Source organism: Ovis aries, chromosome 13 (assembly GCF_016772045.2).
Source record: "Ovis aries strain OAR_USU_Benz2616 breed Rambouillet chromosome 13, ARS-UI_Ramb_v3.0, whole genome shotgun sequence".
NCBI classification, from domain to species: Eukaryota; Metazoa; Chordata; class Mammalia; order Artiodactyla; family Bovidae; genus Ovis; species Ovis aries.
Window position 1 is genome coordinate 82,155,986 of NC_056066.1, and position 15,629 is coordinate 82,171,614.

Sequence of the window (15,629 nt, forward strand, 5' to 3'; positions counted from 1 at the left end):
CCCGGAGGAGGAGGGCTGGCTTGCAGTCACGTGCTGCCTTTTGGCTGTGCAGCGAGGTCAGCTCCCTTCACACCCGTGTTGCCCAAAGGTCGGTTGTAGCTCCTACCTCCCTCTCACGTTTCGGGTGTTGCTGTTGGTTAGTCGCTAAGTCGTATCCAGCTCCGCAGCCCGTGGACTGTAGCATTCAAAGCACGTTCCCGGAGTTTGCTCACATCCGTGTCCACTGGGCTGGTGGTTGTATGCAACCCTCTCATCCTCTGCCGCTCCCCTCTCCTCTTGGCTTCAATCTTTCCCAGCCTCGAGGTCTTTTCTAGTGAGTCAGCTCTTCACATTAGGTGACCAACATATTGGAGCTTTTTGAACAAGCTGACTGAAAACTAGTGTTTGCAGGGAAAGTTGAAAACCACTTAGCCTTTGGATCTGCTTCTGTGTACCACCAAGGATTTACCTGATACTCTATAGCACACAGAGGAAAAAACAGAAATAAACTGAATGACGAGGATCACAGGAGACTAAGCTGTTATTTCTAATCATCCATGTGAATACGGTGTGCTCTTCAGAAACTGCATCGCGCATAAAATACTTAACCTTTTTACTTGAAGTGTGTCTATATTAGATTTTTATTTTGATAACACATGGTTCTATTTGAAAAGTGTATAAGGAAAGAAGAGAAAGACTGTTGGAGCTCCGTCACTCATTTTTAATCTCATATGACATTTTTGTCTCTTATGAAAGAGGAATCAATAGGATGTGTGACACTTTCGGTACCAAAGTAAGTTAGGAGATATCTGGCTTTTTACGTGTTGCTTCTGACTGACTCAGCAGTACAGGAATGCTGGCATTTTGTGTGTGGTGCGTGGACTCAGCTGAGATACCAGTTTTTCTGTGTCTGTGGCTCAGGCGCTCAGTCGTGTCTGACTCTTTGCAACCCCATGGACTGTAGCCCACAGTCCTCTGTCCATGGGGTTTTCTAGGCAAGAATACTGGAGTGTGTTGCCACTTTCTAGTCGAGGGGATCTTCCCAACCCAGGGATCAAACCCATGTCTCCGGCATTGGCAGGTGGATTCTTTACCACAGAGCCACCCAGGAAGCCGAGCTTTGCTGATGTATTTGTAATAATAATTTCAACTCTTGTTTTCAGTAATTTTTGGTTCTGAGTGACAGGAACCTAGTGCAACTTGATTAAATTCAATGCAGTGTGTGGGGCCGTCCTGGGAAGCCCAGGGTGCGTTAGGAGCTCGGGGACAGGGAGGAGACGCAGGTTGGAGGGGCTGGGAACCCTGAAGGTGTACAGAACTAAAGTTATTCTTTTTCTCTCTTAAGGGTCAGGTGGGATTTCATTTCTGCCAGTCTCTTCAGATGTGATTACTTCTTTCTGTCTCTGTAGCTAGGCCCCCACCCTGCCAGTATTGAAGAGGAAAAGTTAAAATTTTACCTAACCTTCTTCTCCTTCTGCCCCTGTAACTCAGCTAGCTCCTTGCAAAGTCTGGAGCATGTAGGTCACATAGTCTCAGAAAGTGAGGCCTTACGGTACTAACTGGAGTTTCTCTCACTCACCCTTGTCCTGCTCTTTGCAGTCACCCAGCCCCTGCAAACCTGCCTCATCACGCCTGTCCGGGTCAGACATCCCCCGCCCCATCTTGACCACTGTTCCCGTGCATGAAACCCCGTAGTTTAAACCAACCGATTAACAGCTAGCGTTGCTCAGCACAGTCTGTCTATAAAAACTCCGTAATCCCTTTGTTCAGGCTCAGAGCTTGCAGTGTTAATGCCTCCGGGCCTGACGGCATAATAACCCTGGGTCCTCCAACTCTCTGACTGTGGTTCTTGGTTTCTCGAGTACTGGTTTTTGCAACAGTATATCCCTTTTCAAATTCAGAGCCCAGGAGTGTCTCAAACCCAATTGCAAAATCTCTAGGGTAGGGACCCTGATGGGCCTGAGGTCCTGGGTGACCCTGGGGCAGCGAGGCCAGGTGGACTTCTGCCCACTCATCAGGTCCTGTGGAAACGATCCTGTGAGAAGGTGGCAAAGAGCTTCCACGTGGAGGAAGCAGGAATAGGGGCTGTGCCCAGAGCAGCAGATCATGGCAGCCTCCCGCCCACCTGTCCAGGCAGTGTCTTGTCTGGACTTATTTTCCAACGTCCGTTTTTATTCGGCCAGGCTTGGTCTTTGCTATGGCACGTGAGGTGGAATCTTTAGTGCAGCAGGGGAGCCCGTTCCCCAGCCAGGGGTCGAGCCAGTGCCTCCTGCATGGGGAGCCTGGGGTCTCAGCCCCTGGGCCAGCAGGGAAGTCCTGTGGGCTTCCCTGGTGACTCAGGCAGCAAAGCATCTGCCCGCAATGCGGGAGACGCGGGTTCGATCCCTGAGTTGGGAAGATCCCCTGGAGAAGGGAATGGCAACCCACTCCAGTATTCGTGCCTGGAGAATCCCACGGACAGAGGAGACTGCTGGGATACAGTCCATGTGGTCACAAAGAGTTGGACATGACTGAGTAGCTTTCACTTTTTCACACAAAAAATTGAAGGCAAAAGGGGAGGGAACAGCAGATGATGAGATGCTTGGACGGCATCACCAACTCAATGGACATGAATCTGAGCAACGTGCAGGAGTTGGAGATGGACAGGGAAGCCTGGCCTGCTGCAGTCCATGGCACTGCGAAGAGTTAGACGTGACCGCGCAGCGGAACAACAGCAATAACACGCCCCAGTGTTCTCCTTCCACGTGATCCTATTGTTTGTGAGTAATGCTGTTTATAATTTTCCTTTGAATGAGAATTGGGGAACGTGGAATGTAAGTGTGATAATTAAAGTTGTGGATTTTCCATGAAAAAGCTTGTGTTTGCATCTCAACACCAAAGCTTCCTAGCTGTGAGACCTTGACCTTTCTTTCCTGTTCTGGAAACAAGAGCAATATTACTAACTGCCCACAGGGCTTCTGTGAGAAGTAATTGTTGGAGTACAGGGTGCTCTTAAGACAGTTCCCGTCCTGTGTTATCTGGCAAGAGATTTTTTTGTAATTATGAGATTAAACATACTTAAGGGATTTTTATGTATTAATTGATTGAATTAAAAAATCAGGGCTTTAGGGAAGAGGATATGTGACAATCACTGAGAGAAAAACTAGAAGGAGGAGAAAGAGGAGGCTGCGGAGGAGAAGGCGGTGGCACCCCACTCCAGTCCTCTTGCCTGGAAAATTCCATGGACGGGGGAGCCTGGTGGGCTGCAGTCCTTGGGGTTGCTAAGAGTTGGACACGACTGAGGGACTTCCCTTTCACTTTTCACTTTCATGCGTTGGAGAAGGAAATGGCAACCCACTCCCGTGTTCTTGCCTGGAGAATCCCAGGGACGGGGGAGCCTGGTGGGCTGCCGTCTCTGGGGTCACACAGAGTCAGACACGACTGAAGCGACTCAGCAGCAGCAGCAGCAGAGTAACTGCAGTCTTGCGATGACAAGAGAGAGGCTCAACCAAGTGGAACAAAAGGTCCAGTGAAGCTCAGACTGCGCAGCTTGTTCCAGACTGGCCTCGGTTACAGGCTCTTCTCCGCGTTCCCCTCGCGAGGACGGTCATGTGCAAGTTAAGTGAACTGTGGTTAGGTGGAGCAGTGCTGGCTTGACTGCTGGCTCGGTGGTAAAGAACCCGCCTGCCAATACAGGAGGTGTAAGACACACGGGTTCAGTCCCCGTGTGGGGAGGCCCCCCTGGAGGAGGGCATGGCAGCCCACTCCAGTGGGGCCTGGGAAACCCATGGACAGAGGAGCCCGGCGGCGTACAGTCCATGGCGCCATAAGAGGCGGACACGACTGAGCGGCTACACAGCGACAGAGCTGTGGGTATTCTGGCTGACACTGCTTTGGAAGAGGGCTGGGAGAACTTCAGAAGGAGTGTGGGTGGAGAGCACAGGAAGAGCTCAGAAGGGAAGACGGTAAATACAAGGGTTTGTCCGAAGGTGTCGCCTCCGCCGCTGCAGCTGGTGGGGAACCCTGGAGCGCCACGTGCTGTGTGTCTCAGCGGCTTTTTAAGCGGCTTTGAGCCCCTGGCACCGTGGCCGCTTCTGCCTTAATTCTCTCCATTGCTCCTGGCTGCACCTAAGGAAGGCCAAGCCTTGCCAAGGAGTATAGAAAATCCAGCTGCAGTAACAGCAAAAACAATGGATTGTTTTAAATAAAAATGAAGGCTGAATTTGTTGGGCATATTAACATCTAAAGAGGCGGCCACCATTCAGATCTGTCGAGCAGGGTCCTTGACAAGGGGGAGATGACCCCTGTTGAGTCTGCACAGGACAGACGTCCCTCCTCTCAGGGACACTCAGCCCAGGTTCAGGGCAAAGTCTTGGGAGCAAAGTGAAGTGTCTGAAATACGAGGTTCTGTGGTCTGAATCTAAGCATATCATACCGCTGCTGCTGCTGCTAAGTCGCTTCAGTCGTGTCTGACTCTCTGCGACCCCATAGATGGCAGCCCACCAGGCTCCCCAGTCCCTGGGATTCTCCAGGCAAGAACACTGGAGTGGGTTGTCATTTCCTTCTCCAAGACCATACCGCACTTCTCCCTATTTCAACTTCTCTAGTTTACCAAGAGAATTACTGAAGCAGAACTGATTTCTGATCCTTGCTAGAATCAAGTGATGTATTTAACCATATACGTTTTGCCATCAGTTATTTTTATTCCTGTAACATTGTGGGCTGGCCCCATGAGAGTGAGACCCTCAGCCAGTTCACATGACTCACTGAAAAATAACTATGTAAGTTTTGCTTTTAAATAGGTACTTCAACTTTTAACTAATAGCAGAAATACATTTTGCATTATTTCTGTGAAATCAAATAATGGGAAAAATTACCTACAGATGTCCCCCCTTTTAGCAGAATTTAATTCAAATGTCGTTTTATTTTTCTTTGAGTCTAATAAGAACAAATGAACACATTAAAAATGTTTTTGTTCATTTGGCTTTAGTGATTTTGAGAAGATAAGCTTTGATAACAGAACGTTTAGTTTTGTGCTTGTTAAAGCATTACTGAAAATATAGCTAAGCAACTATTCACTTTTTGAATTAATCAGTGTTATACTGTTGTTATATGGCTGAAATTATACTGTTTACTTAAAGTCACACTTTCTGAGAGACGGGAAACTGTGGACAGAGCCGATGCCATCAGCCATCGAAGCAGAAGTCAGTAAAGAATACAGCGGTGAGGATAATCTTTAGGAAAATAGGCGGCGGGCCTTCTGCCTGTTTGTATCCCTAATAGCATACTGCCTCACACACAGCACATGCTCAATATATGTGTGACGTAGAGCTGAACAGAACTGGAGCTTAAATCTTCCAGTCCTCTGAAAGCGAAACACTAGATGCCCAAATTTAAAGACAAATTACAATGACAAGTTACGAGATCCATGTTTTAATCGGGAAAAGCTGTACTATTCGGAATGTTTCTTTTGTTATAGATTTTGAGACCTATTCTGCAGGTTATTGATGAAAAGTTTAGAACACTTTTAAAAAAATAACTGTGTTTATTTATTTATTGGCCATGCTCGGCCTTGGCCGCTGCGTGGCCCTTTCTCCAGCCAGGCGAGCTGGGGTCCTCCCTAGCTCGGCGCGCGGGCTTCGCGTTTCGGCGGCGCCTCCTGGTGTGGAGCACCCGCGCTAGGGCGCCTGCCTCCGGCGGTTTCAGCTCCCGGGCTCCAGAGCGCAGGCTCAGTAGGTGTGACGCGCGGGCTTAGTTGCTCCGAGACATGTGGGATCTCCCTGGACCAGGGACTGAACCCGCGTTTCCTGCACTGCCAGGCAGTCTTTACCCTGGACCAGCAGGGAAACCCTTAGATCTTAGTGTTTTCACTGGGTGTGGTTTCCAAGAGAGAATGATCTTGCTCTGAACATGTGGAAATGATGCTAGCCACATTTAAAGGGTCCAAAAATCTGACCAAGCATTCTTCTTTTGGCTATTTTAATGAAGCTAACATTTTGTGATATCATTAGACGATACTCAGTTGATGATGTAATACTTCACATTAATCAGAATTGAAGGAAAATGTTAAGAATGATAATAGCAAATATTATGGTAAGAAGAACAGTAGCAAATACACATTGACTCTTTCTATATAGCAGCTGCTAAGTTTACACACTTTACCTGGAGCCCCTCATTTTGTCCTTATTGAAAGGCACTGCTGGTGCCCCCTTTACAGAAGAGACCCCTGAGACAGCCTGAGCTTAAGTACTTTGCCTAAGATCTCACTTGGGGTGAGTACCAGATTAGAATTTAAATTCAGATAGCTTGGTCTTAGAAAAAGCCTTCTTTACTCATATTTTTTTTTCTATTTCCGTCATATATTGGCCTCTACTAAAGGCCCAGCAGGGCTTCCCTGGGGGCTCAGGTATAAAGACTCTGCTTTCCCATGCAGGAGATGTGTGTTTGATCCCTGGGTTGGGAAGATCCCCTGAAGAAGGTAATGGCAACTCACTCCAGTGTTCTTGCCTGGGAAATCCCATGGACAGAGGACCTGTGGGGCTACAGCCCATGAGGTTGCAAAGAGTCAGACATGATTTAACGACTGCTGCTGCTGCTGCTGCAGCTAAGCCGCTTCAGTCGTGTCCGACTCTGTGTGACCCCATAGACAGCAGCCCACCAGGCTCCCCCATCCCTGGGATTCTCCAGGCAAGAACATTGGAGTGGGTTGCCATTTCCTTCTCCAATGCATGAAAGTGAAAAGCGAAAGTGAAGTCACTGAGTCGTGTCCAACTCTCAGCGACCCCATGGACTGCAGCCTACCAAGCTCCTCCGTCCATGGGAGTCTCCAGGCAAGAGTACTGAGTGGGGTGCCATTGCCTTCTCTGGATTTAACGACTAAACAACAACAAAAATCCAGTTAAAATGTATTAACTAGGGTCTGACAGATTCTAGCGGAGAGTCTGGCTTTTGGAGACCATGGAAGCATGAGCCTAGCTGGAGACAGGAACCGGATTTCAAGTGGATTTTCAAGCACAAGGTTTTGTTCTTCTTTCATTTATGATTCCTTTTAGTCTCCCCAAACCTCACTAACAAAGTACTTGTTTCCTGACCGACATGTTCATGTGTTTTAGTTAAGCTATGAACTAGTTTTTCTATGGGCAGCCTTTCCCTGAGGGCTTGAGGGAAAAGGTATATTTAGTGGTGGAGTGGGGAATGGATACATAGGAGATATATGTGTATATATGCCTTTGGATGGATTTGGAAATGTGGGCTTTGAATTATTGATCTTGCTTTGATATTGCAATGTACTTTCAGACAGTTAAGATCCATGTGTTTTCTTCAGGGAATTTGATGAGCTGTGCTGATCAAATTCATTCTACCATTTAGGTAGCAAGGGACAAAAAATACAAAATAAAATACCAACAATGATTTTTTTGAAGTATTGTGGTGAGCTAGGGAAAAAGTTGGGGGACCTCCCTGGTGGCTCAGTGGTAAAGAATCTGCCTGCAATGCAGGAGACCTGGGTTTGATCCCTGGATCGGGAAAATCCCCTGGAGGAGGGCATGGCAACCCACTCCAGTACTCTTGCCTGGAGAATCCCATGGAAAGAGGAGCTTGGTGGGCTACAGCCCATTGGGTCACAAAGAGTCGGACACGACTGAAGTGATTAGGCGGCAGCAGCAGCAGGCAAGAAGTTACTAGTGCAGAATTAGAGACTGATGAGGGATTATACACACGTGTCTATATGTTTATACACGTGTGTATGTGCATTTTATGTCTTTATGTATATAAAGCACTAGTGCAAGAAATAACATTCACCATAAGGGGCTTCCCTGGTGGCTCAGAGGGTAAAGCGTCTGCCCGCAATGCAGGAGACCTGGGTTCGATCCCTGGGTTGGGAAGATCCCCTGGAGAAGGAAATGGCAACCCACTCCAGTACTCTTGCCTGGAGAATCCCATGGACAGAGGAGCTTGGTGGGCTACAGTCCACGGGGTCGCAAAGAGTCGGACACGACCGAGCAACTTCACTTCACTTCACTTCACACTATGTAGAGTGCATTCTGATACTTTCAGACACAGTCTGATACCTTCAGTTATATTTTGCTTACATCTTATTTCACAAAATGGTACTGTTATATCTTATCTTATAATGGAACATTAATAAGTTAGCAGAAAGTTGAAGAGAAATTATAGTGTACATAAATATTCATGGTTTATCCATATATACCAATATCTCATTACCATTAAAAACTAATGATAATAAGTTATTGGAATCTATGGGTCAAAAGTACGGAAACATCTAAAATTGCCTTCTGGTATTGTCTTTCTTCAGTCGCTTAGTCATGTCCAGCTCTTTGCAACCCCGGGCTTCCCTGTCCTTCACTGTCTCCTGGAGCTTGCTCCAACTCGTGTTCATTGAGTCGGTGATGCCATCCAACCATCTCATCCTTTGTCGTCCCCTTCTCCTCTTGCCTTCAATCTTTCCCAGCATCATGGTCTTTTCTAATGAGTCAACTCTTTAGACTAGAAATAAATGGATGCCAGCTATTTAGTTCAAAATCCATCACTTTCAGGATAGCTTCAGAGCCAAAAATAATTAGAGTCAGTCTCCTCCTCCATCTATAATACTGAGAACCGATAGTTTGCATAAGACTTCAACATGGAAAGGAAAGCTTATGATGCCTGCATTTATTAAGGCAGGAAAGTAGAACTCTTCATTTTGGAAATATTTTTTAAAGAGAAAGAGGTAAAATTATTCTTGGGGAAGGATTATTCAGAACTCTTCTGCTTGCAACTGAACCGACACTTCCTTAACCCAGACCAAGAAGAGGAAAAGAAAAACAAAAGGGAAATTCATCATCTCGTATGATGTAAAAGTCCCAGGAGTAGACAGACCTTCAGCTGACTCGATGGACTCGAATAACATCACAGAAATCTTCTGCTTTGCTGTGTGTGTGTGCAGGTTGGCCTCTTCTTTCTTCCGGGAGTCTTTTTCCCCACAGGGGCAAGATGGCTACCAGCTGCTCCCGAAATACTTTCCACCATCCTGTCAAGCAGCTGCTCTTCTCAGTGCTGTGGCTGGTGTTCCGTCATTAAATCACGTCTGACTCTTTGTGACCCAGGGACTGCAGCACTCCAGGCTTTTCTGTCTTCCGCTATTTCTCAGAGTTTCATCAAACCCATGTGCACTGAGCCGGTGATGCCATCCAACCATCTCCTGCCCTGCCACCCCTTCTCCGTTTGCCCTCAGTCTTTCCCAGCTTCAGGGTCTATTCCAATGAGTCGGCTCTTCGCATCAGGTGGCCAAAGGATTGCGGCTACAGCACTGGTCCTTCCAATGAATGTACAGGGTTGAGTTCCTTTAGGATTTACTGGTTTGATCTCCTTGTGGTCCAAGGGACTCTCAAGAGTCCTCTGCAGTGCCACAGTTCAAAAGCGTCATTTCCTTTGTGCTCAGCCTTCTTTGTGGTCCAGCTCTCACATCCATACATGACTACTGGAAAAACCGGATCTTTGACTATAAAGACCTTTGTCGACAAAGTGATGTCTCTGCTTTTTAATATGCTGTCTAGGTTTGTCATAGCTTTCCTTTCAGAGAGCGTCTTTAAATTTTATGGCTGCAGTCATTGTTTGCAGCGATTTTGGATCCCAAGAAAATAACATCTGCCACTGCTTCCACTATTTTCCCATTTTATTTGCCCTGAAGTGATGGGACGGGATGCCATGATCATAGTTTTTTCAATTCCATGGACGATCCTAAAAACTGGGCCCTCATTTGCCTCCCTTGAGTCAAATGTCTCGGAACCCATTAGCATGACGGGGGAATGGATGATACTGATTGGCCGGGCTGGGCCATGTTCTTTACCCTTCATTAGTCTCCTTGGCAGCTCTGGTTGGAAGAGACCTACCCAAACCACATGGACTCAGAGAGGCAGAGCAGTGTCTGCCCTAAGGGTAGTTAGTCTTCAGCAACCAGAAGGAGCCAAGAGGCCTGAACACACACAAGGGATGCTCTTTGGAATGTGACCGGTGTGTGAGCAGAAAACCTCTGGCTCCGTGCTATGCAGCACCTGGCACATATGTTAGCACCTTTTAAAGGGAATTTAACACATGAGATTCTTTTTTCCATAAGATACAATTTCCTGCTTTCCCAGTGCATTTTATTTCACTGAAACTTGATTGGAGCAGACAGAGGATGGGAAGTGGTGTTGAGTGCCGTGGAGTGTTTTGGTCTTCGGCCTAGCTTAAGGAATTTTGTCTAATGAACCACAATATTAAACAAACCGCAGTTACTAGTGAACGAGCAAAGAGCAGTGAGCTGAATGCGATCACAGTTCCAGTCTGGTCAGAGCCTTTGACTCATTGCCATTGACCTTCCCAGGCTTCTGTCAGTCATCCCAGTTGGAAATTCTGATAAAAATCTGTGTGTCACCGTCAAGAAGACATTGAGGTTGAAATGACCTTTTCGGACTAAATAAACTAGAAAAGACAACAAAATTCAGCAGCATCCTTGACACAGTCACCGCAGAAACCTGCCCGGAGGCGTATGCGACCTTTACCTCACTGTCCTCCAGCCACCGGATGAGTTCCAGCTTCTGTTCCATTGCTCTGTGAAGACTCCAAGGCTTTGATCACATTTGAGGATGAGAGCTTCTCGTTTAACTGTTGCTGAGCCTAGTGAATGCTTCTGGCCTGTGACGAAGACATCACTTGCCTGTTGGAATCAGGCATTCCCGAGATCGAGTCATGCTGCTGACATTAGCGCTGTCTGGGCAAAAGACAACATTTTCAAGTCTGTTTCCTCATTTGTAAAGTGACAACGTCTACAGTTCCTACCGTACTGTGTTGTTTTAAGTATTTTGTAACAGTTCATTTTACCAATACTTAGCAAAGTGACTGGTACATGGAAAATATTCAGACAATAATCAACAAATGGAAAGTTGCTAAAATTAGAGTACTATACACTCTTCTAATTAAGAGTATCATCAACTTGTCTTCAATTAGAATCATGAGATGGACAAGCCAATCACTGGATTACCTTGTTACAACAGTAGGTTGCATCCTCTTTTGCTTTCATTTCCACTGGGAAAGAGGTGATGGAGAACAGAAGTCAAGAATGGTATGATTTCCTCAATTAGATGACAAGGAAAGATAAGAATGGCAAATCAGGTTTAAACATCACAGAGACACTTCCCTCTGGATGTACAAACGCTTTCTTAGCTATCTTTTCTACATGAGTACTTAGGGCGGGAAGGGTTGATGTGAGAATCAAGTGCTTTATTCATCTATTTTCATGCAGACTTGGGTATAAAATGAAGACAAAGTGCAGCTTTCATCTACCCATGCCAACGGACAGCAGCCCAGAGGCTTATGTCATCCACTCTAATTGATATTTGGTCTTGGAATGCATTATTCAGTTTGACTGTGTTTTGTTTCAGCAAACTCACCTAATTATGGTTTGTTGAGGCTCATGCTGAAACAACTGTGAATTTCCTAAGTATATCCCAATCAGCAGTGGGGGAAATTGGCCTAGAAAACGCTGCTTGGCAGAAGGATAATGGCAGACTGGGATAACAAACACAGCAAAAATTATTTGCATATGGATAATTGAGTCTTGACTGTAAGCAGCAGGCATTTATGTTCTGTTGCTGGAATACTCAAGTACTTAGCCCTTTTACCGAACAACAACAAAAAAAGAAATCAGTAAAATATCTTGGGGAACACCCAAGGACCAACTTATTGTTTGATGAGGTGTCTAGGTGGCAGCTGGCTATTTGGACTGTTCTCTTTTCACCTGAAAAATCACGGGACATTGCTTCAGATTTTTGATAAAAATTTTACGACCTATGAAGATTTTGAAATAGGTCATGCAATTTACATACATTGGCTTCTCAGGTGGCGCTAGGGGTAAAGAACCCACCTGCCAATACAGGAGACATAAGACCCACAGGTTCGATCTCTGGATCTGGAAGATCCCCTGGAGGAGGGCATGGCAGCGCACTCCAGTATTCTTGCCTGGAGAACTCCATGGACAGAGGAGCCTGGCGGGCTACAGTCCGTGGGGTCGCACAGAATCTGACACAACTGAAGCGACTTAGCATGCACGTGTTTTAGCAACGTTCATTGGTTGGTTGTTGTCTGAGTATGACGTGCCATGCATGCCTGTGTATATATGTATACATATATAGCGTGTGCATATATATATATAGAGAGAGCCACACATATTGCTGAGCACTTACATTTCAATCTTTTTAAGACTGGAATTCAGTTGACATTTTGTCTTCCTTTACATTAACCAAGATCATTTTTGTTGTTTTTCTTATGTTTCTGACACTACTTTCGTGTTCTGGTGTACTTTTCTCTTCTCAGAAAGCTGTGCTTTTAGCCATATCTGGCCTAAAGTTCAATCATTTTTTTCCAAACTTATACCCAACTTCTTTTTTATGATTGCAATATCATATCGATTGCTAAGTATATGCCAATCTCTTTTGTTTTTTTCTGCTGTCCATGTCTCTCTTAAGATAAATGGATGGTTTACATGGTTCCTTGACACACGTGGCTCCTCTGTATTCGAAAGTCCCGCATCCAGGAATATACCCTGGGACTGTATGGTACTGCGGTATTTATTATTGGAAAAAATGCATGTATAAGTGTACCCTGGTTGTTCAAATCCGTGTTCAAGGGTCAACCATATATATATATATATATATATATATACACATATATATACACATATATATATGTATATCTATATACACACATCAGACGGTCGCTCAGTTGGTGAAGAACCTGCCTGGCAGTGCAGGAGACACAGTAGATGCGGGTTCAGGCTCTGGGTTGGGAAGATTCCCTGGAGAAAGAAATGACAACCCACTCCTGTATTCTTGCCTGGAAAATTCCATGGACAGAGGGTCCTGGAGGGATGTAGTCCATGGAGCCTCCAAAGAGTTGGGCAGGACTGAGCGTGTGCACACACACACCTTACGTCTCTCTCTCTGTCTCTCAGAGGCGTCTTTTCAGGAGAGTCTAACACACTGAGCTGTTAGCTATTTTACTGTAGAGCTGTAGTTTGAATCTAAGCCTGCTCCTCTCTGTAGGCTGATTTTCTCGGTGTACCCCTCACTTCCTTGGTAAACGGGAGCTGCATTTTTGTGGAGCTCAGACATGACATCAGATGGGCTTCAGTGACTCATTTTCTTTCTTTTGAGTTCTTTCTCCTACGTTGTATTGGAGGGAAAGTTGTGGTTTGGTTCTAGTAAGTATCAATCCCCCCTTCCCGTTCATTAATCTCCATTTTAAAACATTAATAGAGGCTTCAAGCAATCAAAAAGGCCTGCCTGGGAGAGTTTAACTACACTGCTTTATTTTCAGTTAAATTTTATGTCTACTTTCTATTTGTGTCAAATGATGCTTTTTTTTTTTTGCTTGTTTTTAAGTTTTTAAAGTAAAATGTAAAGAGTTGTTAAGAAAAAATGAATCATTTTTAGCAAAAATGATAAAGTCAGTGGAAGTGAGTTGATATGTAAACTTCATAACACCAATCTGGGCATGAGTGGATAATGGGACAGACGACCACACCACACGATTGCCCTTTCTGACTTCCGGTAAATGCTGCTCTCCAGTCGTATGCCTACCCTTCTCTACAGGAGCAATACCCTTTCTAGTTACAATGCCTGAGCTCACTATTTCTTCTCGCTTGTCCCCATGTCATCGTAGCTAGATTCTGAAGAGCCAAAAAAGTCAAATTCATGCACAGTATTCACAGTCTTCCTTTACCTCGCAGCTGAAATATCCCTTACTGTTTTCCCCAGATGATTTTCTACTGGTGAGGACATTCCTGACCTGACAGTTCCTGGTACACGTGTCTATTCTCCCCATCTAGCACATCTTGCACACCCCGAAGGTGGGGTCTGTGTCTCGCACGCTTGTCTGCACGGATCAGCACCTGCAATAGTGCTTTTGGGCGTTGGAGGCACCAGAGAAGCAGTGGTGGCATCAATAAACTGTGAGACTGAATGAAAGCAACCGAATAGCTGCTCAATTCGGCGGGAACCTCACCGTCTTGCAGTGACTCAGTCTCACCTTGAGAAGTGAAAGCGAAGTCGCTCAGTCGTGTCTGAGTCTTTTTGACCCCATGGACTGTAGCCTACCAGGCTGCTCTGTCTACGGGATTTTCCAGGCAAGAATACTGGAGTGGGTTGCCATTTCCTTCTCCAGAGGATCTTCCCAACCCAGGGATCGAACCTGGGTCTCCTGCATTGCAGGCAGATGCTTTACCATTTGAGCCACCAGGGAAGATAGTCTCACCTTAGGATCATTTAAATTTTTCTTTCTAGAACAGCAAATAAACCAGATGTTCCAAGTTAATCCCCAGGCTCTGGAAATAACCTAGGACATGAATTAGGAACAATCAGAAACTCCAACAAATCATTTTTTGGGTTATCATTGGTAGAGTGATACTTAGTTAATTTATTAAAAAGAAGAAAAATCTACTCACTGTCTTGAATTGTCTGGTATCAACTTTTCCCTATCACTCACTCAAAGCATTTTCTTAAAATGAATACACATCAAACCTTCTTGGGCAGGATGGTCTCACTGTGCTCTCTGCAAGGGGATGAAGCCGGTGGAAGAGAATGAAAGAGGATACAGCTCAGCTTTGGGGAAATGTAACTGCTTCCCTGGCTGATTAGTATCCTAGATGTTAAAGACTATAGCAGGGACTTCTCTGCTGGTCCAGCAGTTAAGACTCTGCCTTCTAATGCAGGAGGTGGGGGTTCGATGCCTGGTCAGTGAGCTGAGATCCTGCGTACCTCATGGCTGAAAAGCCAAAGCATACAACAGGAGCAATGTTGTAGCAAATTCAGTCAAGACTTTAAAAAAATGGTCCACGTTGAAAAGATCTTTCAAAACCGGCACTACAGCAGAAGCTGAGTGAGTCCTGTTCTTTAACAAAAGCCCCGAATGGACGCGGCTGCTGCTCAGGGATGGAGTTCTATTCCTCACAGTCAGCTGCGCGCCAAGTCCCTGCTCTGTTTCCCTGCTGCTAAAATTTCTTCTCTGCTCCTTTATCTCTTCCCGTCAGTAAGATGACTCCCAGAGTGCCTTAGGGCGTAGGCGCGCTTCCGGATGCTGGTTATCTCTAGCTGCCCTCAGCCGCAGACATTTATTTTCCGCAGACGGAGAACTCTGCAGCTTGTTATGGCAGCGGAGCAACCTAAACAGTTTTTCTCCTTCTGAGGTGCTTCAGGGTCCTTAGCATCTATATTTTTTCCCTCTACGTTTTCTGTTTCTCAAAAGTGAAATTATACGCCAGCGGCTGTTTCTCCTGCTGCCTCTTCCCCAGATAATCTAGACCATCAGATTTTTCGATCTTTTTTCCTTGATCATTCCTGCAAAACCACTTACACATGAAGATTGCGTTTCTGGAAGTGGCTGGTTTTGAGCCAAAGATGCTTGGAAAGCAATGAGTGTGTTCTCAGCAAACTGAGAACATACTTGAATTTAAGTACCGTTTCAAGTTCTCTGAATTCAGATCTTATTATATCTGAAAGTTAAGCTGCGCAATCTGCATTTATTCCATAGCTATTTCAGAATGCTAATTTCTACACCTCCATTTTTATTTCTAGGGTCACCTTTGTTCCAAATAAGAGACCAACAGTATGAACAAGAAAATTCAAAATGCAACCTTT

At 45.5% G+C, this 15,629-nt stretch overlaps 1 non-coding gene across 1 annotated transcript; it reads right to left on the reverse strand.

Annotated features, from left to right (window-relative positions):
* Positions 1–14,163: 14,163 nt before the first annotated feature.
* TRNAC-GCA (transfer RNA cysteine (anticodon GCA)) lies at positions 14,164–14,235 on the reverse strand. The gene has a single exon. It is a non-coding gene; the product is annotated as a tRNA-Cys (tRNA).
* Positions 14,236–15,629: the final 1,394 nt, after the last annotated feature.